Below are 24,032 nucleotides of genomic sequence, written 5' to 3'. Positions count from 1 at the left end.
CGTTTTAAACTGCTAAACATCTCACTATACACTATAATATTTCCAAAAAAGGAAATATTAAATACATTGCTTCCACAAATACAGACAGACCTCAAATTACAACTTTCTGGGCCTTGCTGGCAAACTGGGACACTTCTGTGTTTTATTTCAGAGTTGATTCTACAACATAAATCATTCTCTATACATAAATGTTACAAAAGATTTATATTTTGATTAAATTATGTTCTTATTAACATAATAAATGTAATATACTTTTTTTTTAAGTATATTCATTTGCTTTGTAGGTTTAGTTTAATGTTGTAAAGATGCTGAGGCGGCGTTAGAATCCATGTGCAGTGTTTTAATGAAATCCACAGCAAACAAATCCAAAACAGCAGACAGTGAATCAGAAATGTGAGGCAGGCAGGGGTACATACACAGATAGGCAGTCCAATCCAGGCAACAAAACAGTGGGCAATCCAAAAGGCAGAAAACAGGGTAACCAGGCAAAGATCATACACAAGAAGGCAAACAATGGCAATGTGAATAACACTCGGTAAGGCAGACAGGCTGGCATCGCATAGTAACCATGCTTATGCTTAAATGTCCATCAAACAGGAAATGACAGGTGAAGCAGAGGGAGCGGCACACAGTCAGTACTCGCTGGCGTGGCATTACAAATGTGTTGTGACGAGCGTCCCGGTTCCACATCAGCGTTGCCATGGAAACTCACGAGGAGCACATGCTCACGAGCACTAAGGGCTGATCGGCCACACCTGGGAGTCGTTAACCCACTAATGTGAATGTGACCCGCTAACCAGCTATATCACATTAACCTGCTGAAGAAATAGGTGGGGACAAGGGACCAGCTTGCAGCCCTCACCAAGGTGGAAACGGTGGTCGTGGACGTTAACCCACAGCTGTCAGTCCGTTCCCAGATGAATCCATCATCAGGCAACGGCCCTACCGAGTCCCAGAGGCTCGTTGGCAGGCTATTGAGCAGGAAATCCAACAAATGCTAAAGTTAGGGGTGATTGAACCATCTGACAGCCCTTGGTCCAGCCCTAGCATCATGGTACCAAAACCTGATAGCACCCTCCACATCTGCAATGACTTCTGCCACCTCAATTAAGTCTCGGAGTTTGACGGCTACCCAATTTCTCGGGTGGATAAAGCTCCTGGATTGCCTGGGAAGGGCCTGGTACATCTCCATCCTCTACCCCACGAAAGGATACTGGGAGGTGCCCCTCTCCGAAACTGGCAAACCCAAAACTGCCTTTAGCACCCCAATTGGACACTGGCTATACCGGACCCTTCCCTTCGGGCTGCACAGGGCACCTGCCGTGTTCCAGCGCATGATGGATTTCTTGCTGTGGCCCCACCAGTCCTATGCTGCGGTCCTATCTGGATGACGTGGTAATCCACTCGGAGCATTGGGAAGACCACCTAGACTGTCTGTGAAGGGTGCTAATGGAGCTACGCAACCCCCACAAATGTCAAGCCCCAAGAAAAAAAAGTTGGAAGCAGGCCGGTCCTCCCCGAAACCCAGCACAAAGTCCCAGGTATGAGCCTTCTTGGGGTTGGCGGGATATTATCGCTGTTTCATCCCTAACTTCTCCTCCTTAGCCACCCCCCTGACAGACCTGACCAGGAAGGGGCAGCCAGAGAAGGTGTGTTGGACACCTGAGGTGGAGGAGCCTTCATCTGACACAAGACTTGAAGCCATCCTCTCCCAGGTTCAAGAAGCCTCTGACACAAGACTTGAAGCCATCCTCTCCCAGGTTCAAGAAGGTGAGGAGCATCAGGAAGCTGACCCCGGCTCACGAGGAGCACCTGCTTCTGACCACTAAGGGCTGATCAGCCACACCTGGGAGTCATTAACCCACCGGCAGATAAGCAGCATGCTCACTGATGAAGGGTGAGAAGCCTCTCCATGGTACAGCAGACTAACACTCTCTATTCCATTCCAGAGAGCACTGAGTGAGCAATCAGCTCCGCCAAGAGCATGGCACAGATTCACCTGCACCTGGACACGACTGAGGACCACAGCGAGCTAGAGCACCATCACTGTTCACATATTCCCTTGCCTTTCAATAAATCCACCCTCCGGGGCCTTAAATTAAGCTCTCCTTGTCATGTGATCCTTCCACCCCGCAACACTGTATAAATCAATTGTACTATATAGGACTGTGACGAGTGGGGCGGGGCCGAGAGCCGTGGGAACGGAGCGAGGCCGATGGAGTGATTGGGAAATGAGCGACACCTGCTCCACTCACACGGTCTCGAGTCCCACGGAGGAGATCGGGAGGATACAAAAGAGGAGCGACGACAGTGAAGCGAGACATTCAAGGCTGGGTTTAATTTGTGGTTTGGTTTTTGGTTTTGCGCGACAGCCCCCCGGGAGGGGCTGGCGCGCACTGTTTTAAAACCATTTTGGTTATTAAAAACCCATTAACCTGCGTCCTCATTCAAATAAAACTTCGTAACCAAAATAAACATAAAACATCTCCTCCGTGGGACTCGAGACCGGTGAGTGGAGCAGGTGTCGCTCATTTCCCAATCACTCCACCGGCCTCGCTCCGTTCCCACGGCTCTCGGCCCCGCCCCACTCGTCACAAGGACAAAGAATCATTATTTACATTTTACTCATTTAGCAGACACTTTTATCCAAAGCAACTTACAAATGAGTACAAAGGAAGCGATCAAAAGAGCAATGATATACAAGTAAATGAATAGAGTGGGACAAGTGTGTTTTTTTTTTATTTTTAAGAATTAGAATAGAGAGCAGGTCAAATAGAGGGTCAAATAAAGATGGAAGAGATGTGTTTTTAGCTTTCTTTAAGATTGCTAAGGACTCAGCTGCTCGGATTAATTGGGCAAGTCATTCCACTAGGAGGGAACATTTAATTTAATAGTCTGTGAAAGTGATTTTGTGCCTCTTTGGGATGGCACAATAAAGCGAAGTTCACTTGCAGAACGCAAGCTTCTAGAGGTTAAATAAGTCTGAAGTAATGAATTTAGGTAAAGGGGTGCAGAGCCAGTGGTGGTTTTGCATCAAAACATCAATGCCTTGAATTTTCTGCGAGCAGCTATTGGTAGCCAGTGCAAATTGATAAACAGAGGTGTGACGTGCTGTCTTTTTTTGGCTGAAAGAAAGGGCCTAATCTTCTTGATGTTGAATAAAGCAAATCTAAAGGACCGGGCAGTTTTAGCAATGTGGTCTGAGAAAGTCAGATGATCATCAATCATAACAATTTCTGGCTGTTTTTGAAGGAGTTATGGTCGATGTGCCTAATTGGATGGTGAAATTGTGATTAAACTATGGGTTTGATGGAACCACAAGCAGTTCTGTCTTGGCAAGGTTGAGTTGAAGGTAATGGTACTTCATCCAGCAAGAAATGTCTGTTAGACAAGCTGAGATATAAGCAGGTATAGTCAGATCATCAGAATGGAATGAGAGGTAGAGTTGAGTGTCATCAGCATAGCAGTGATATGAAAGCCATATTTCTGAATGACAGAACCTAGTTATGCCATGTAGACAGAGAATAGAAGTGGTCCAAGAACTGAGCCCTGAGGCACCCCAGTAGTTAGATGACGCGACTTGGACACCTTACCTCTCGAATATACCTTGAAGGACTGAGAGGTAAGACTCAAACCACTAGAGTGCGGTTCCTGAGATGCCCTTTGCCAGTAAGGTTCACAGGAGGATCTGGTGGTTAACCATGTCAAAAGTAGCGGAGAGATCCAGCAAGATAAGTATTGAAGATTTGGAATCTGCTCTTGCCAGTCTTAGGGCTTCAACAACTGAGAACAGGGCAGTCTTGGTTGAATGTCCATTTCTGAAACCAAACTGGTTGCTGTCTAGGAGGTTGTTCTGGGTGAGAAAGGCAGAGACTTGGTTGAACACAGCTCGTTCAAGTGATTTTTCATAAAAGGAAGAAGGGAAGCCGGTCTGTAATTCTCTAAAAAGATGAGTTAAGGGTAGGTTTCTTAAGTAGAGGGGTTATATGAGCCTGTCTAAATGCTGAGGGAAAAACACCAGTGTGAAGGGATGTGTTAATGATGTGAGTGAGTGCAGGTATAACTGTGAGAGAAATGGCTTGAAGGAGATGAAATGGAATAGGATCAAGCGGACAAGAAGTAGGATGATTAGAAAGGATGAGTTTGGAGACTTCTGCCTCAGAGAGTGAATAGAAGGATGTGAATGTGTGTTTGCTGGTGAGATGTGCTTTACAGATTGTGGTGTGGAAAATTGTGCACTGATGGTTTTAATTTTATTAATGAAGTGTGTTAAAGGGGTCCTACTATGCTCTTTTACAAAGTTTTGATTTTGTTTTGGGGGCTGTACTAGAACAGGCTCTCAAACTAGTTAGTTTGAAAATCTATTGTTTTTGTTCACATATTTTACATTATTACAACAGCTCTCTCCCCAGTCTGGCACAAATGGCTCGAATAATTCCTGTATCAAATGAAGGCCCGCCTTCTGAAATACGAAATGTGCTGTGATTGGTTAGCTGGGCCAGTGTGTGTTTTGATTGGCAGCACTCTGCGCCTGGTCAGGAAATGTTATGCCCCTTACCATAGCTGCCTGCTAGCTTCAGTGTAAATATTGCATCAAAATCAAATCAATTTGAGCCCAATTTAAACCCAGATGATTGTAACCACTCTAAGTTCGTCTGCCTTTGGGAAAGCTAGCGTGTCTCCAGCATAGTGATAACACTCGTTGCCTTCTCTAGTGCAGCTCAACCTCGTCTCATCCCATTCATCGATATTTGTGATATCACAAATCCCGGAAAATATGGTTTGTAGCCCAAACGAGTTGTTCGTTGTAGTTTTGAAAAGTGATTTCTGTTAAATAAAATGTCTCCTTCTGAAGTAGACTTTGAGCTTTGTAACTTTGCAGATCTTTTTATACTCAAACAGCAACATTACAGACTAACTTAAGTTGAAAAAAGTGAAAAAGCATAATAGGACCCCTTTAACATAATTGACTGCCTCAAATTTCTGTTCTTGCTCCCATTTTAAATATGACTTAGAGCCGTACACTGTTCGAGAAGTGCGTATCCATTTACGCCACATCAGAGAGCTTCAAGATTTAAGATTTTTTTTTGTCACATACATGGTTATATGGAGAGCATATGACCAGCAGTGAAATGTAAGTCATTTCCGCTCCATGGACAGTGCAATTATTAAAGAGTACAAACATAAGAAAATTATATATAAATATGGTATGGAAAAAGTAAGATAAAAAAAGAATAAAATAAAATAAATATGAAATAAAATATACAGTACACAAAACTTATGACCTAATAAATATTAAGATGAGCAGGAATGTACAAGAGAGGAGAATGTGCAAACAAGTTGTACAGGGTATTTACATAGCAGCAATAGAGGTAGTAAAAAAAAGTAAATAAATAAAAATAAAAAATTATAGAAAATCCTGTGTGCTAGTGACAATGTCACTATATTAAGTATCTTACTGACAATTAAGTGAAGTCATGTAGAAGTTAAGAGACTGAGTTTGAGTTTAGGAGCCTGATGGCCTGGGGAAAGAAGCTCCTCCTAAGTCTCTCAGTTTTTGCCATCAGGCTACGGAAGCGCTTACCAGATGGCAGTAAATGAAAAGACATTTACCAGGGTGGTTAGAGTCCTTAATGATTTTAACAGCTCTGCTTTTGCAGCCTTTGAGGTAGATGTCCTGCAGAGAGGGGAGAGCAGACCCTGACATGCGCTCAGCTAAGCGCACAACTCTCTGCAGGGCTTTTGCTGGTGAAACCCTGAATTTCCTCAGCTGTCGCAGATGGTACAGTCTTTGCCTGGCTTTATTAACCCGAGTTTGGATGTGTGAAGTCCAAATCAGGTCCTCGGAGATGTTTACACCAAGGTACTTGAAGTTTCTCACCCTCTCCACAGGGGTCCCGCTGATCATAAGAGGAGTATAGGGCCGCTGCTGTCTCTTCCTGAAGTCCACAATCAGCTCTTTAGTTTTACTCACATTCATAGAGAGACAATTGTCCTGGCACCATGATGTGAGTTTCTCTACCTCATCCAAGTATGTGGCTTCATTATTGTTGGAAATGAGGCCCAGAACCACAGTATCATCAGCAAATTTGATAATAGATGTGGAGCTGTGGGAAGACAAGCAGTCATGTGTATAGAGAGAGTAGAGCAGGGGAATCAGGACACAGCCCTGTGGGGCTCCTACATTCAAGGTGATGGAGTTGGAGGTGAACTGGCCTACTTTCACCACTTGAGGTCTACCAGGAAATCAAGAATCCAGTTGCAGAGTGAAGAATTCAGGCAGAGGACCATGAGTTTGGAAGCTAGCTTGATGGGGACTATAGTATTGAAAGCTGAGCTCAATGTATAGCAGCCTTACATAGTTCCCATTGCTGCTGTCAATGTGCTTGAGGGAAGAGTGCAGCTTTAGTAAATCTGTTTTCTTCAGGATCTGTTGGGTGATAGGCAAACTGGAGGGTCCAATGTGAGAGATGGTTCACCTTTGAGTAAATCTGTATGGGGTGATAGGCAAACTGAACCACCGAGGGTCCAATGTATCAGGGATGGAGGAGCAAATGTTGTTCTTTATAAGTTTCTCAAAGACCTTCATGACTGTTGACGTGGGGGCAAGGAACGTGTTACCAAAGGAACAGATGGTTCTTAGTCCTTGCCTCATGCGTCGGGAGTCGTTTAGCTGGGAATGCGACTCTATGCGTTCCCTGTATCGGTGTTTGGCGGCTTTTACTGCCCGTCGGAGATCATAGCACAATGTTTTGTACTCGCTCATGTTCCCCAACGAGAGACCGGCGTTGTATGCAGCAGTGCATTAGTTTACTGCAGCACGGATTGTTCTGTCCACCCACGGTTTTTGATTTGAAAAGGTCCTTATAGTTATTGTATCCATGGCTTGTTCGCTTAGCGTGTTTACAAAGCTTAATGCTACATCCGTGAACTCGCTGACGTCAGAGGAACTCGCTCGGAACATGTCCTAGTCTACGTCATCAAGAGCCGCCTGTAGCATGGCTTCAGAGTGGGCGGACCAGCGCGTCACCACCTTCTGCACCAGGGGTTCTTGAACGAGCCTTTGTTTATATTCCGGTGTGAGGAAAATGGCGGCATGGTCCGATTTGCCAAAAGCTGGTAGTGAGTGAGATTTGTAGGCATTCTTAAACTGAGAGTAGCAATGATCCAGTGTATTCAGTCCTCTGGTTGGACAGGATACATGTTGATAAAAGTTAGGCATAACCTGCCTGAGGTTGGCTTTGTTAAAATCCCCCGCGATGATAGAAGCAGCATCATGATGTTTGTTAATGTAACCGCTGAGCACATTTTGACGCTTAGACAAAGCCAAGCTTGTGTCTGCCTGTGGTGGAATGTAGACAGCGGTAACGATGATCGATGAAAACTCCCGGGGCAGATAGAATGGGCGGCAAATAATGGATAAATGTTCAAAAATGAGGCTAGCAAGAGCGCGACAGAGTGGAGATATTCCTGGGGTCACACCATTTCTTGTTGATCATGAAACCCACTCCACCACCTTTGGATTTACCGGCCTCTACTGTCCTGTCCATCCATAAAACAGAGAAGTTATCAGACGGCGTTACAGCAGTGTGCGGGACAGAGGTTGTGAAACATGTTTCAGACAAACAAAGGATGTTACAGTCCCTAATGTCCCGTTGGAAACTTATCCTGGCTCTTATTCCCCAGAGATTGGACATTGGCAAGCAGAATGCTCGGCAGAGGAGGGCTGTGTACTCTTTTTCTTAGTCTGTTGTGAATCCCAGAGTGTTTCCCGTGGTATTTACCGTGGTTACATCCACATTGCAAGTCTTTATGCAGTACAAATATGGTGGCTTCATAATATTTTACATTTATTTTATTCCTAGAGAACAGCAAACCCAAGTGAGGAGGTGAGGGGTTGAGGCAGATGAGCTGAAGTGTCTTCTGATACCCCTGCTACCTCATACGAATTTTGGGAAGGTAAGAATTATAGGATCTGTGACATTAATGACATTAAAGGTGTGCTAGATTAACATATGGTTTATTTCTGGGATAATAATGAAGATGATAATTGTAGTTGTTCATCTCTTAAACAGTCCTCAGAGTGTTTGAAGGTTCTGACCATGAGTAGTTGGATCCCCCTTCTGGAAACAGAAAGATGCATGGAATTGTATCTTAATGTGGTCACCATGGAAGACAGACACTTCAGTATAACAGCATCAACTCGCGGGTTCTAAAAAAATCATTCGTCTTCCAGATTGTCCTTTCCCTCAAAAAGACAAATAGAAAAGTATTTTTTAAAAATCTGTCTCTCTTAGGTCTACGCCTTGCAGCTTTAATCCAAAACCAGCCAATCCTAGTGTCCTCAGTCATGCTCTGCTGGATCTCCTGGGTCATATCAGTCCAGTTTTAAGTTTAAGAAGAACTTCAGTGTCTTGCTGAAAAGGAGGCATGCCAGTTCTCACAAGGAGTAAAAGAGTAACAAAAATTTGAGCTAAAGCATGAGTACTTCACCTACATTTTACTTAATTAAAAGCCACAATTCTTGAGTGGTATTTAAGCATTTATGCATTATAGTACTTTACATTGTAAAATATATTTGATATTAATTGCCCTATCTATAATTGATGCTGATTATACAAAATATATTTTTTTAAGTATTTAAGTACAAAAGTAAAAATATCAATATATATAAAATAATTTATCAGTAGAGTTACAATCAGCTAATTACAATTTACCCTTTATTGACACATTTTTAAATCTATTGTCTGTTTTAAATAATAACATAATATTAGAACTGTTCATTTATTTAGGAAATGTATTAAAATGTATTTATTTGTATAGGAATCTTTTAAGTCTTGTAGAGCTGCAAAATATGTACTGTTCTGAATAAAATAATAGGAGTACAAAATTTACTTAAAAATATAATTGAATATGAATATGTAAAAACTATCAAACTCTATCTTCTCTCTTATTTTAGAGGGTCCACACACCCCTTTGAAAGGATTGCCACACTGTTCCAGGTGTTCAGCTGGACTGCTCCAACACTAGACCATACAATGGACCGTGTTCGAGCGGAGGATGTCAGCTCCTTCAGCCTGGGTTATGAAGAACACGTGCCTGCTCAGGTAAACACGCTGAAAGCCAGCACACATGCCGAGTTACATTAATAGATTTTAATCAATACCTCTGTGTTGAACAAAGGCCCGGGATTGGAATGAAGAACTTCAGACCACAAGAGAGCTTCCAAGGAAAAATGTGACTGATCATCTGATGAGGGACCGAGTTGTTTTTAAGGTCTCTTTACCACTTATCATATGTGTTCAATTTAGAACCAAAAAAGGCTTTAAAGGTTACACAAATTGCTTTTACAGTTACAAAAGTAATTTATGTTTTCTAGTTTTTTTAGGCCTTGTTTATAGATTGTATTAAGATGCATTTTCTTGTGATTTCGCATCACAAGTGGTCAGCTGAGACGCATTGCAATTTACATCTGATCTTACCATGGATTTTAAATGTATTTCAAGTGACCCCTTGGATTTCATCTAGATCCTCCCCTATTATTTCAGAACACTCTATATCAGTTTCACAAGATGAAAGCAGTACGATTGAATTAAAGGAAAAAGAAGTGAATAGAAAGGATATGAATGGTAACAGCGATATCAAGCATAATCTGTGTGTTTTGGCTTAACAACTGAAGTTTGGATCAATTGTTTTGGTGTGGTTTCGCAAAACACATCCCATAACGCTCATGTGTCAGGTCGGTGAAAGCAATCTTGTTAAATGTGTTTTCTGCTACCTCTGGAAGTGGATTCAAAGTGGACAAGCTTAAAATGTTTTATACCCTATTTACACCTTATTAGCGGTGTCCACTTGTGATCGAATCAGTGAAAACAGGCCCGTAGAAAACTAGCCAACCCAAAAACTAAATCTGACTTCTGAAAAACCTAAACTGTATTGTCTGATCCTGATATCTGTTTAGACTGTATCTAAAAACTAGACCAATAATGACCACCTTTTACTGGCTTTTTAGGCTAACAGCGATTTTGTGAGCACTGCCACTCAAGGAGCCATGGCAGTGGTAGATGGTAACGACCCTAGTGAAGAACCACGACAACAAATGTTCATCTGGAACAACATTTTCTGTAGTTTAGGCTTTGATGTGAAGGCCCAGTACAGAGATCTGGGAGGTGGGGCTGCGACTGATCGATTACCGTGGCTACCGCGTCACTGCCCAAACTATCGTGCGGGGCAGTGACCAAGAACAGAGTGTTGTCTATGGCTCCATTGACTTTGGCAAGACTATTGTGTTTGATGACAGGTAAAAGCATTAAGGCCATTTTTATCCTTACAATGTGTCAGAAATTACATAAACAATAAAGATGTATATATAACCGCAATATTTCATACTCTATGAAGGTATCTGGAGCTGCTTAACAAACCCAGTAAGAAGCTGAGAGTGCAGCGCCACCTAGTGCTAAACAAAGATGATACAGCAGTAGAGTTGTGCTGTGGAGCACAAGGGCATTGTGGGTAATGATGGTTGGAGCTACATCCTGGATTTTTACCTTCCCACCTGACCTCAACTTCCTTCCTGTGGACGGAGAGGATTTAAATCCTGTGCGTCAACATCTAGGCTTTCCAAGGCTACATCCTCATCGCCTGGTCTGCCTGAGACAGGGACTCATTGATGCCTTTGTGGAGCACAGGTAATATTCACCTGTCTTATGATCAATACCTGGGTGAATCTCATTAAACCTGTCATACTTTACCCCAAAATCAAAAGAATAAACAATAGTATTTACATACAGAAAATGAAACCCATTTTAAGATTTTACACATTTCTCCCGATTTACAATTCACTTTACCATTTATATATATATATGTGAGTGTGTGTGTGTGTGTGTATATATATATATATACAATATAATATATAAAGAGAGATATAATAGATAGATAGATAGATAGATATATATAGATAGATATATATATAATTGTACAGTATTAATGGTATTTAAAAATAAAATAAATAATAAAAAATTAGACTATATATAGAATTTAATTGTAAAGTATTTAAGCATCATAGTGGTTTAAATTGTACAGTATTAATGGTATTTAAAGATAAAATATTTAAATACAAATTAAAAAATTACTTTATCGTGGTAATGTATGTGAATCAGTAAAAATGTGAATCTAATGAGAATCATAATTGAGAAATTTAAATAAATAAAATAAATATGAAAATAACCAAAAATAAAAATAAAATAAAGGCATTACAGTTTTGACTGAATTTTGAGGAAAGTTTGCTAAATTTGAATGAAAACAGCGTCAGGATGCAATGGAATAAGATAAAGGTGAAATATGAATAATGACAGGTTTTGTGAGATTCACTCACACACTTAATTTATTGAATTATTTCAGTGTTTTTTATTATAATTCAGTGTAAATATTTCACAAATCATTTTGGGTGTAGCAATCCCAACAGTAAAAATAAATGCACAGAATGGGAAAAAAACTATGTATCACGGTGCAGATATTAACCTAATGTGAGGTTTTGAGCTAAACAATGTTTTTATATGTATGACTATGTCATCAGATACCAGACATTTATGGAGACTGTCTCCAAAAGTACTGAGCATTAAAGAGAAATTGCCGAAGCCATTGGCACATCTGCGATAAAGAGTGATCTAACACTATGCCTCAGCTTCCCTCAGCTACTGTCACTCTCCCAGACCAGGACGCAGAGCACCATTCCCTAAAAAATGTGCCTGTGACTAACATCCAGCAGGGTTCTTCAATAAAGCATATCTTCTCCTCCGTCAGGAATAATTTTGACATACATTTCAACCCTAGCATCTTGTGTGCAGGTGTGCTGTTAGCTTTTTGAACCAGCAGACAGTATTAGTAATATGTATATTGGTAAATATGAACATTACTTATATTTCCATTCTTTTAACAGATGTACGTTTTCCCAAGGAAAGTACGGAAGACATACAGAAACAGCAGTTAAAGTATACAGCATTCTTTCTAATATCCAATCAAATCCCTGCATTTGTAAGTTGCTTTTTTTATAATGATTGCACTGATAAAACAGATTATCCCTGATGTCTGTCCTTGTGTAACCCCACATCTTCAACTGTGTGTCTCTTTAGACGAAGAGTTGCCTGGACCACACATCAATGCCTACAGATGGTGTCACACTAACAGAGGCTCTCCATCAGCACGGCATCAACATCCTCTACTTGGGAACTGTGCTGGAGTACACTGAGAAGATATCCCAGAAGGAAAGACCTGATCATGTCTATGTAAGTGTGTATTTCACTCATGCAGTCAATTCAGTCAATTCTGAATGCAACTTACACAGTCACATACAGTATATCTTTACATATTTGTATGCTACCATTCAAAAGTACAACAAATACAGTAGACTACAGAGTAATATTGTGAAATGTAAATGTAAAATGTTTTCTATGTTAATATATTTTAAAATGAAGTTTATTTCAGCTGAATATTTCACAAGCATTTTTCCAGAAATCAGTCTAATATGCTAGTTAGTAATATATATATATATATATATATATATATATATAATGATGATAAAAACAGGTGTGTAATATTTTTTATTATTATAATAAGTAAGAGATAATTATAATTTATGCATTTAGCAGACAAAAGCAACAAAAGCAATTCATCAAACAGCTAACAATATTCAACTATATATATATATATATATATATATATATATATTATATTTATATACTGTATGTATTTGTATACTGTATATATATATACTGTATGTATGTATGTATAGTATAATTGAGAGATATCAGGTCTTTTAATATAGTTAATATTAAAATATGCTCATTATAATATAATAAATATCAATTATTAATATAACTAACTCACCTTACACTTAAGAGAAGTTCAAAAGAGAAATATGTGCAAGACTACTCTACCTACATCATATAATGATGAAATCTGAAAAAGTAAAAAAAAAAAAAAATAATAACCTCTTTCAGAGAATTGCACTCTGTGAGCTCATCACCAGATGTGCAAAACATCTGTTTAAGACATATCCTTTGGTGAGTGTCCAGAAATTATAATGCTTGGTGGGGATAACACTAATATAATGTTGTATATTATGATACCCTTGCCAAAACCTGTTCTTATATGCTTAAAGGGTTATTCCACCGCAAAATGAAAATTTTGTCATTAACCACTTACCCCCATGTCGTTCCAAACCTGTAACCACAATTTAAGATATTTTGGATGAAACCAGCTGTACGCTCTTCTGTGTCAGCTGCGCTGTTGCGCTGTTTTCTTTCAAACCAAAGCATAAATACATATAAAAAAACATATCCATGTGGCGCAGCTGACACAGAAGATCGTACGCCGCCTGCGTACTGCTCAGATTTGCCAAAATGGCGCTACGCTGATTTGGAGAGACACATAGGAGAGGAATTGTTGAATAAAGTCGTTATTTTTGTTTTCTTCGTGTACAAAAAGTTTTGTCGTCACTTCATAATGTTACGGTTGAATCACTGACGGCAGATGGACTATTCTGATGATGCTTTTCATACTTTTTTTTTTTACTTGGCAGTCTATGGGACAGTCTCAAGCCTACCAGTTTTCATCCAAAATATCTTAAATTGTGTTCCGAAGACGAACAAAGCTTTTACAGGTTTGGAACGACGTGGGGGTTAGCTTAGATGCAGGAGTAGGAGAAGGCGGAGCTGTGCATCTGTGACTGTCTGGTCCAACCTCACACCAAGTGACCTTTGGGGGGCTAAGGCTCAGAAGTACCATTACAGCCTGCCCTGGTGAGTGTCCTGTTCTCTGAACACAAATAGATGCTGTGCTGTGATTTGATATGATTAGGATCTCATCTCCTTCTGGCAGTGGAAGTGTGGAAGAGGCTGTGAACAAATGCAGGCTGCAGAGGATCACCCTGCTCAGAGAGATCCCCATCAAAACTGGAATTCAGGTATATCAGTTTGTACTAGACATGATTTAACATGAGTTTTTGGCAGTCACTGTGCTTCTCTCTAACTCTGAAAACTACTCCATCTCCATCTCTCCTTCAGATTCTTTTAAGAGAATATCATTATGATTCTGAGCACAAAACTGTATTCACTGAAGAGGACATCCTTAACATTTTTCCTGTAGTAAAGCACATCAGCCCTAGGTCCAGTGATGCACTTTTTCTCCTGCATTGTGTTCAGTCTAGGGTACAGCAAGGTGAGCATTCAGAGTAAGTCTAGGTGTAGGAATAATTTAGGGGACAAATGTTATTAGCCTAAAATATTTTACTTACTTTATTTATTTATTTATTTATTTACATTTTTAATTGTATTGCATTGTATTTAAATTTTATTTTTAAAGTGTCAAAAATTATTGGAATATATTAACAAAAATCTAAATAAAAGTATTTAATAATAATAAAAATAATAAATATTACTTTTAGTTAGCTTCTCAAGGCATTTTACATACAAAAGAACAAGAGAATAAAAATTTAAGTTAAATTAAACACAAGGACAGTTGATATATATGTATATGCATATATACACTTGCGTTCAGAAGTTTGGGGTAGGGTTTTTTTTTTATTATTTTTTTAAGAAGTCTCTTATTCCCACCAAGGCTGTACATTAATGTTGCTCCTCTATGCCCCGCCTTCTGAAACGCGTCGATTTTTACAAAGCTCATCATTCTGAAAAGCGAGGTGTACGCTGATTGGCCAGCTATCCAGTGCATTGTGATTGGCCAAAGAAATCAAGCGTGTGACGAAATGTTATGCCCCTTAAGATACTGTGATGCCATCTCCCAGCACGACCAGTCAAATCCAATAAAACCCATTACAAAAGATGCTTTTGTTGCATCCAGTGGGGACATAATTACGGATTATAATGACTTATACTGTCTTTTTACACGTTGCTTTCGCGCCACGTAAACATAAAACCATGTCTGCATTTGTGATCGGAGAAACGACAAACAAGCACTCTACACTGCTCAAAAACTGTGCATAAAACGTCAGTGGCAAGTTCTTTAAATATGAATATGTACTTACAGGCTGTGAGTCAGAAGCACCAGACTGTCCTTAAAAAAGTTGGAATTGCCCCACTTTATAGAAACAGCCTTTGTGTGTAGACGGCATTGTAGGCTACTTTCACAGGTTCAGGAAACAGTCCTCCATAAAATGCACTGCACACACTCGAATATTTGGGTTGAACTGTTCTGGAACAGTGTTGTAAATACAACTTAACCACTGATTTCTAGTTGTGTCCTCTTTTGGAAGGCCAAACAAAGTATTTTCGCTTTCACAACAAAACACAGTGTCCCCACGACATGGTGGCATCAGCAACAATACTACAATGAGAATCAAAGTTACGCCTTCTTTCTTTGCGTGAACATTTGACCTGGAGAATACAAATCTTCCCACACAGTGACAGAGACATGTGGGGGGGCCTCTTTAAACGAGGCGTTTTAGGAGGGCATGGATGAGTCTTAAAGGGATACTCCACCCCAAAATGAAAATTTTGTCATTAATCACTTACCCCCATGTCGTTCCAAACCCGTAAAAGCTTTGTTCATCTTTGGAACACAATTTAATATATTTTGGATGAAAACCGGGAGGCTTGTGACTGTCCCATAGACTGCCAAATAAATAACAGTGTCAAGGTCCAGAAAAGATATGAAAGACATCATCAGAATACTCCATCTGCCATCAGTGATTCAACTGTAACGTTATGAAGGGACGAGAATACTTTTTGTACGCAAAGAAAACAAAGCGTTACTATGTTAATAACAGTTAATATTTCTGTGGAAACTGTAATTGTCAGGGACCAATCAAGCTCAGTGCCATCCACCACACAGAGATCACTCTCTCCAGAGTACTAATCACTTGCACCTGTTCTATAACAACTGCTTCATCAACCAACACACAAAATTCCCTCAGTAACTCCACTTGTTGTCAAGCCTCCAACAGTAACGGACCTTAACCCGTTGTATCCAGAGTCTCTGATTCCTCTGAGAAATCCTGACGTAACGTACTTATCTGAGTTTCACTAACCTTTGTGTTCCTGTTCTACTGTCTCCAGATCTGGTTCCTGATGTCCGCGATCCCTTGTGCTCCTGATCTCTCTACGGTTCCGTCGGAGTCGATTGCTACCGTTCACATCTGAGAAAGAAGGAGATAAAGAGACTTGAGACTGTATTGTGGCTACATTCCTGAAGTTACTGGGCTTACCTGCTGTTAGTTCCGCACCGAGTGATCGTCCCAGCTTCAACTCTTTAATTCATGGAATACTCACCTTGCACTCTATGCACTTAGAAGAAATAAAGTTGTGTTTTGAAACTCACTTACCTCGATCTCCATGCTTGTATCCTGACAGAAGGCTTGACCGTAGAAAAGGAGGATAAACTTCCACGGCTATGAATCCTACACCGCCCGCAACCAGCGCTTCCACACTGGTTTGCTTCGCTAACCCCACGTCACGACCAGCGCCATTCTCCGGCCGGGCGGAGGACTGCAACGGTTTTCTGTTGCAGTGTTCACTTGCCCTTGAACAACAGACACAGTTATATCCAAACTGAAAAATCTAAAGTTTCTTTCATTATCCAGCAGTTATCGGGCACGGCATTAAGATGGGCTGAAACATTGTGGACACAGGAAACGACAGTCACATCCTCAGTACAGGACTTTATAAATCACTTCAAAGAAGTTTTTGGACGTCCTGTAGAAGATTCAACGGTTAGTGATAAACTGTTACAATTACACCAAGGTAAAAGATCAGTCTCAGAATATTCTCTGGAATTCTGAACCTTAGCAGCTGCAAGTGGGTGGGACGAAAAGGCTCTACTTTCTGTCTATCGACGTGGTTTAAATCCTGCACTTCGCCTCCAACTTGCAATTTATGATGATGCCATCGGACTTGAGAAATTTATACAACAAAACCCTCGTGTGTGCACCAAAGATCTCAAGGGTGTTATCAAGAGGTACAACAAACAGCTTTCATACCACATAAGAATTCATTTGAAGTCCCCTCAGAAACGACAATAGAGAAGATGCAAGTTGACACACATCGATTGTCTCAAGCTGAGCGGGTTCGACGTCGAGAATTAAAATTATGCCTATATTGTGGACGGGATGGTCATTTTCTACGTTCATGTCCTACGAGACCCCCCCGGATGCTTGTGAGTTCTGTTCTCACCTCCCGTTCAGTAACAGCTCCATTAACAATACCAGTGACCTTAAAGTCTATGAATTTCCATGTTTCTGTAACAGCCATCGTGGACTCCGGTTCAGCAGGTTTTTTTTTTTGGATTTCATTTCCGGAGACCTCTGCAAGAAGCTCCAGCTCCAGAAATCCAACACCTCCAAGCCATACTCAATCCATGCCGTAACGGGGGAAATCATCAATAAGGGGTATGTGACTTCTCAGATAAAGCCAATCATATTATGTGTTGAAGACACCCACCATCATGAATCCTTTGACCCGTTTGTTCTTGAAAATAGTCAGGCTGATATTATCCTTGGTCGCCCATGGCTCATACAACAAAACCTTCCATTGATTGGTAGTCTGGCAAGATACTGAAATGGGGTTGTTAATGCTCTTCGACTGACATTAAATTCCCAGTCCCATTCAGTGCCGACCCACCAGAGTCGATTCCAGTGAGCTCGACATCCATCGAAAGTCCCACAGAAAACCTGTCAGTGTCAATCCCGTCTTGTTACTCATCGTTCACTGACGTGTTCAATCCTGTAGCAGCCTCCAAGGTGCCTCCACATCGAGCTTGGGACTGTGCCATTGAATTGATTCCAGGGGAATCCATCCCAAAGGGTCGAATTTACCTCCTTGTCCATTCCCGAACAAGAAGCCATGCAAAGATACATCAAAGAAGCTCTACAACAGGGTTATATCCGATCCTCCACATCACCTGCTGCCGCCAGTTTCTTCTTTCGTCCCTAAGAAAGATGGAGGTTTACGTCCATGTATAGATTACAGAGCACTGAATAAAATCACAGTCAAATTCAGTTATCCACTCCTGTTGGTCCCATCTGCTCTTGAACAACTCCGAGAGGCTAAGATTTTTACCAAGCTTGATCTAAGAAGTGCGTATAATCTCATTAGAATACGAGAAGGGGATGAGTGGAAGACAGCGTTCATCACCCCCGCAGGACACTACGAGTATCTTGTCATGCCATATGGACTTGTCAACGCCCCTTCAGTATTCCAAAGCTTTATGGATGAAGTATTCCGAGACTTCCTAAATCACTTTGTAATAGTCTATATTGATGACATCCTAATCTTCTCAAGAGATCCAGTAGAACATCAACACCACGTCTCCCTAGTACTCCAACGACTCAGAGAATTCTCTTTGTTCCTGAAGGCAGAAAAAAATGTACATTCCATCAAACTTCTGTTGAGTTTCTGGGGTATAATATCAGTGAAAGAGGAGTTGAGATGGATGACCGTAAAACCAAAGCCATCACTTCCTGGCCCACTCCGCAATCTGTAAAGGAGTTACAACGATTCCTTGGGTTCGCCAATTTTTACCGGAGATTCATTAACCAGTATAGCATGCTAACCGCTCCTCTGACCTCTCTCCTAAAGGGAAAGCCCAAGACTCTTCTATGGAACTCTGAGGCGGAACACGCCTTTTCAGTCTCTCAAAACAGCATTCACCTCAGCTCCCTTGCTTCATCACCCGAATCCTGAAAGAGCATTCATTGTCGAAGTTGATGCTTCTACTACCGGGGTAGGAGGAGTCTTATCACAGTACTCAGACTCCTCATCCAAACCTATGCCCTGCGCATTCTTTTCACGCGCAAGTTATCCCCCGCTGAGGTTCATTACGACATTGGGAACCGAGAACTTCTGGCAGTCAAGCTTGCTCTAGAAGAGTGGAGACATTTGTTAGAAGGGGCCAAACATCCATTCATAGTCCTCACTGATCACAAAAATCTCCAGTATTTAAAGGAAGCTAAAAGACTCAATTCGCATCAAGCCAGATGGGCCCTTTTCTTTTCCCGTTTCCATTTCCAGATTTCTTACCGTCCTGGGTCGAGGAACATCCGAGCAGATGCCTTATCACGTCTCCATGCCCCCGAAACATTCCATGAAGAACCTGAAACCATTCTGCCAGAGAAATTTGTTGTGTCATCCCCATCCAGTGGGGACCTAAATGAACAGCTCCTTGAAATTTCGCAACACCAACCTAGTCCTCCAGAGAAACCAGCTGGAAAAATCTACGTACCTGAAGAATTCCGTACCTCTCTAATCTCCTCTGCTCATTCATCAGTTGGTACAGGTCACCCAGGGATAAGTAAGACCTGTTCAGTTCTCCAAACTCGCTACTGGTGGCCAAACATGCTGCAAGATATCAAGATCTTTATCCAGGGTTGCATCCTCTGTGCTATGAATAAGAATCCACGTCACTTACCTACTGGAAAACTTATGCCTCTACCTGTTCCTCATCGACCCTGGTCCCACCTCGGAGTTGATTTCGTAACAGATTTACCACCCTCCGAGGGCAATACTTGCATCCTTGTGGCCATTGACCGCTCTCTAAAGCTTGCAAGCTCATCCCTCTGAAAGGCTTGCCTACAGCCTTTGTAACTGCAGAACTATTGATGGAGAATGTCTTTCGTAACTTTGGTATTCCTGAGGACATTGTGTCCGACAGAGGACCCCAGTTCATTTCCAAGGTGTGGCGAGCATTCTTTGCCTTAATGAATGTAACTGTGAGCTTAACCTCAGGTTATCACCCCCAGTCCGAACGGTCAGCAGAACGAAAAATCCAAGATGTAGCCGGTTCCTCCGTATCTTTTGCCACCAAATCAAACCCTCTGGAGTCGATACTTAATATGGGCGGAATATGCTCAAAATTCCCTTCAGCAGACATCCACAAAAACTGACCACCATTCCAATGTGTACTTGGTTATCAACCTCCATTGTTCCCTTGGTCAGGTGAACCATCTGAAATACCTGCGGTCAACACCTGGTTTCAAGACAGCGAAAGGGTATGGAACCAGGCACACCATCATCTTCAACAAGCCGTGAATCGACAACAACGCTTTGCAGATACCCGTCGTCACAACGCTCCTGAATACCAACCAGGACAACTAGTTTGGCTTTCGACTCGAGACATCCGTTTAAGACTACCTTGTCGGAAACTGAGTCCAAAATACATCGGTCCATTTCCCATTACAAGACGAGTCAATCCAGTTACCTACCAACTTCGCCTTCCTGTTCAGTACCGCATCCACCCTACATTTCATGTCTCTCTCCTAAAACCCCATCACTCACCTGAACCTGTTCCCTCTGCAGATCTAACCCCTGAGGAAAACCCCTCAATACCACCCATTGAAGCTGAACCCATCTACACTGTAAGGGAAATATTGGACTCCCGACGTCGAGGTGGTAGACTCGAATACCTGGTAGATTGGGAGGATTACGGACCAGAAGAAAGGTGTTGGGTTCCTCGGAATGACATCCTTGATCCCAATTTGCTCATTGAATTTCATAATCAGCATCCTGAGAGACCTGCTCCACGACCTCAAGGCAGACCCCCACCGCGCCGGGGTCCAAGTCCCGCTGGCGCGGACTATGTAAACCGGTTCATGTCAGGGACCAATCAAGCTCAGTGCCATCCACCACACCGAGATCACTCTCTCCAGAGTACTAATCACTTGCACCTGTTCTATATCAACTGCTTCATCAACCAACACATAAAATTCCCTCAGTAACTCCAGTTATTGTCAAGCCTCCAACAGGAACGGACCTTAACCAGTTGTATCCAGAGTCTCTGATTCCTCTGAGAAATCCTGACGTAACGTACTTATCTGAGTTTCACTAACCCTTGTGTTCCTGTTCTACTGTCTCCAGATCTGGTTCCTGATGTCCGCGATCCCGTGTGCTCCTGATTTCTCTACGGTTCCGTCTGAGTCGATTGCTACCGTTCACATCTGAGAAAGAAGGAGATAAAGAGACTTGAGACTGTATTGTGGCAACATTCCTGAAGTTATTGGGCTTACCTGCTGTTAGTTCTGCACCGAGTGATCGTCCCAGCTTCAACTCTTTAATTCATGGAATACTCACCTTGCACTCTATGCACTTAGAAGAAATAAAGTTGTGTTTGAACTCACTTACCTCGATCTCCATGCTTGTATCCTGACAGTAATACAGTTTTTTAAGGATTTTTTGATGAATCAAAAGTACATTTATTAGAAATAAAAATCTTCTGTAACATTTTAAAATGTCTTCACTGTCACTTTCAATCAATTTAATGCATCCTTGCTAAATAAATGTTTTAATTTAATTAAAAATAAAAAACTTTTGCTGACCCCAAACTTTTGAACCTTAATCTTTAGTCTCTTTTATATGTTTGTGCATCACTAGGTTGTCTGAAAGAAGGCTGTGAGTTAATAAGCCAGGCTCTGGGTCACTAACATCTACGGAGCTCTGCATCAGGATGTCTGCGGTTACTGGGACGCATACACTACATCCTCAGAGAGGTATCACATGTTCTAGAATGACAGATGAGCCTAAATAAATAATTTAAAAATGACATTTTGAAACAAACTTTGAATTTTATGCTGTCAGGCCCTCGGTCACCAGCAGAGGGCTGTGCTGATCAGTGAGTGAGTTCTGGGAATTGAGCATCCTAACACTATACAGGAATATGTAAGTAAACATCTTTATTTATTCAAATAAATTTACCTCTGGTTTACTATAGTATCATACAGTTATGCTGGCATCAATATATGAACAGGACAATCAAAGTTCTTTCCCCTTTGTGTAGAAGCACCTTGGTCTTTATTGCTTTGCTGGGGGCCAGTCCGTGACAGCGCTGTGATTACTTTACCGTGCTCGCTACCTGATGCTCCTGGTGTGTGAAGAGGACCACCCTGAGATGGCTTTAATGGATGTGAGTTATAATGATAGCAATGTGATAATAATGAATACCAGACATCGAAAACATCAACTAGTGGCCTGTAGTACATGCTGTACTCCATCTACAATTATTTTACATTTATTTTATTCTATATTTTATTTTATATGCTCACCAAAGCTGCATTTATTTGATCAAAAGTACACTAATAACAATTACTGTAATATGGTGAAAATTCAATTTAAAAAGAACTGTTTTCTATTTAAATACATTTTAATAAGATTTAAAAAAAAGAAATTAATAATTTTATTCAGCAATGACACATTAAATTGATCAAAAGTGACAGTAAAGACTATTATAATGCAAGAAAAGCTTTCTATTTAAAATAAATGCCGTACTTTTGAACTTCATTAAGGAATACAGAAAAACAACTATTTTCACCATTAATAGTATGTGTTTTTGAAACGCCAAATCAGCATATTAGAATAATTTCTGAAAGATCATGTGACACTGAAGACTGGAGTAATAGAGAACACATATTTGAAATTGTAATAATATTTCTGTTTTTATTGTATTTTCCTCAAATAAATGCAGCCTTGGTGAGCATAAGAGACCTCTTTTGAAAACATTTTTAAAAATCTTACTGACCCCAAACGATCAAACAGTAAGACTTTCCTTTATGTATTCATATGTCTTAAATGACCATGATATTTGCATCATCCCCAATATTGATAAGTAATGCTCATACATATCTTTGCAAATGTTTGATTCTTAAGTACTAAATACAAAAAAAATAAAAATTGAATTAAAACCCTTTTAACTGAAACCTATTTTTTGTTCATCTCCTGTACAGAGTAAGATAGGTCTTGTGCTTCATTGTATGTTGGCCTGTGTTCTTGCCCTGACCTCCAAATATCAGGGACCCTCATCTCTCAAACTGGCATAAAGGTGAAGACTGAACAGAAACACAAACACATCGTGATGGATACAGTACTCATAAATTCTCAACCTGACAAAAAACATAAATGAAAAGTGATTCAAAACTGACATTATCCTGTCCCTCTTTACAGTCATCACTTTTGGAAAAGGTGCATGAAAGTAAAGGAGATTTCCGTGCTGCATTGACGCATGAAAAGGAGCGTTATGGCATATACAGAAAGCAGGTAAATGATTACATTCCCAAAATGGTGAGCAGATTTGTTTTGCCTTGATTTTCATAAATGCTACTTTAATAGGTTGGAGAAGACCATGAGAAGACCCAAGAAAGTTCAGAGACCTAAAGCATCTGACACATCAAGCAGTGATTCTACAGAAAACTATGAACTGGATCTGCAAAACTGGCTCAGACACCAATATTCTCCCTCTCAGTGTTAGTATTGTACATAACATAGAGAATACGTGTGTCTTAGTTGATGCATAGTTGTATAATAATGATGAATTAATTACACTGTCTTTGGCTTTGCTTCATCCTCATATAGCTGAACTCTCAAAGTTGTCTGGATAACAGAGCAACTAAATCTTGTCATTGGGATTGTCCTTTTTTCTCTTAGGTAAGAGAGACCTGAAAGTGTACTAGGAACTGTTTAATTGCTCTTTAACATTTAATGACTCTTTAACATGCAACCATATTTTTATTCCCTGAAGTAACCTTTAGAAACTCATGACTGATGCTCAGAAAATGTGTATATATATATGTGTGTGTATATATATATATATATATATATATATATATATATGTATATATATATATATATATATATATATATATATATATATATATATAGCACTCCCTTAAAAATACACGGGTGTATCTAGCTGTTCACATCTGTAAACAGGACTGTCTGGTCATTTATGTCTTCCTTTGTACATTGTGTGAATATTGCACTGTATATCTATAAGAGCCACATAGTAAAGAGGGCTAATGCATGCACTTCATACTTGACTGAGTTTGGCTTGATTTCAAGAAAGAAGGACAAGAAGTATTATTATTGCATTGTGATAAAATGATTTGTGGAAGTGCTACAAATAAAGCAGTCAAAAACATTAGATTATTTAAATATTATTTATAGTTTTTATTAATATTTTATTTTTACTATTGTTTTCATTTTATCATATAAATATTACTATTTAGGTTATTTTTATTTCAGCTTTAATTTTCAGTT

The 24,032-nt window shown here is 40.4% G+C and overlaps 1 pseudogene; it reads left to right on the top strand.

Moving 5' to 3' along the window:
* The first annotated feature begins 3,570 nt into the window (after positions 1–3,570).
* On the top strand, positions 3,571–23,424 carry LOC109075275 (annotated as a pseudogene).
* Positions 23,425–24,032: the final 608 nt, after the last annotated feature.

Source organism: Cyprinus carpio, chromosome A21, assembly GCF_018340385.1.
Source record: "Cyprinus carpio isolate SPL01 chromosome A21, ASM1834038v1, whole genome shotgun sequence".
Lineage (NCBI taxonomy): Eukaryota > Metazoa > Chordata > Actinopteri > Cypriniformes > Cyprinidae > Cyprinus > Cyprinus carpio.
Note: the sequence above shows the minus strand (reverse complement) of the source record. Positions and strands in the feature narration are given on the sequence as shown.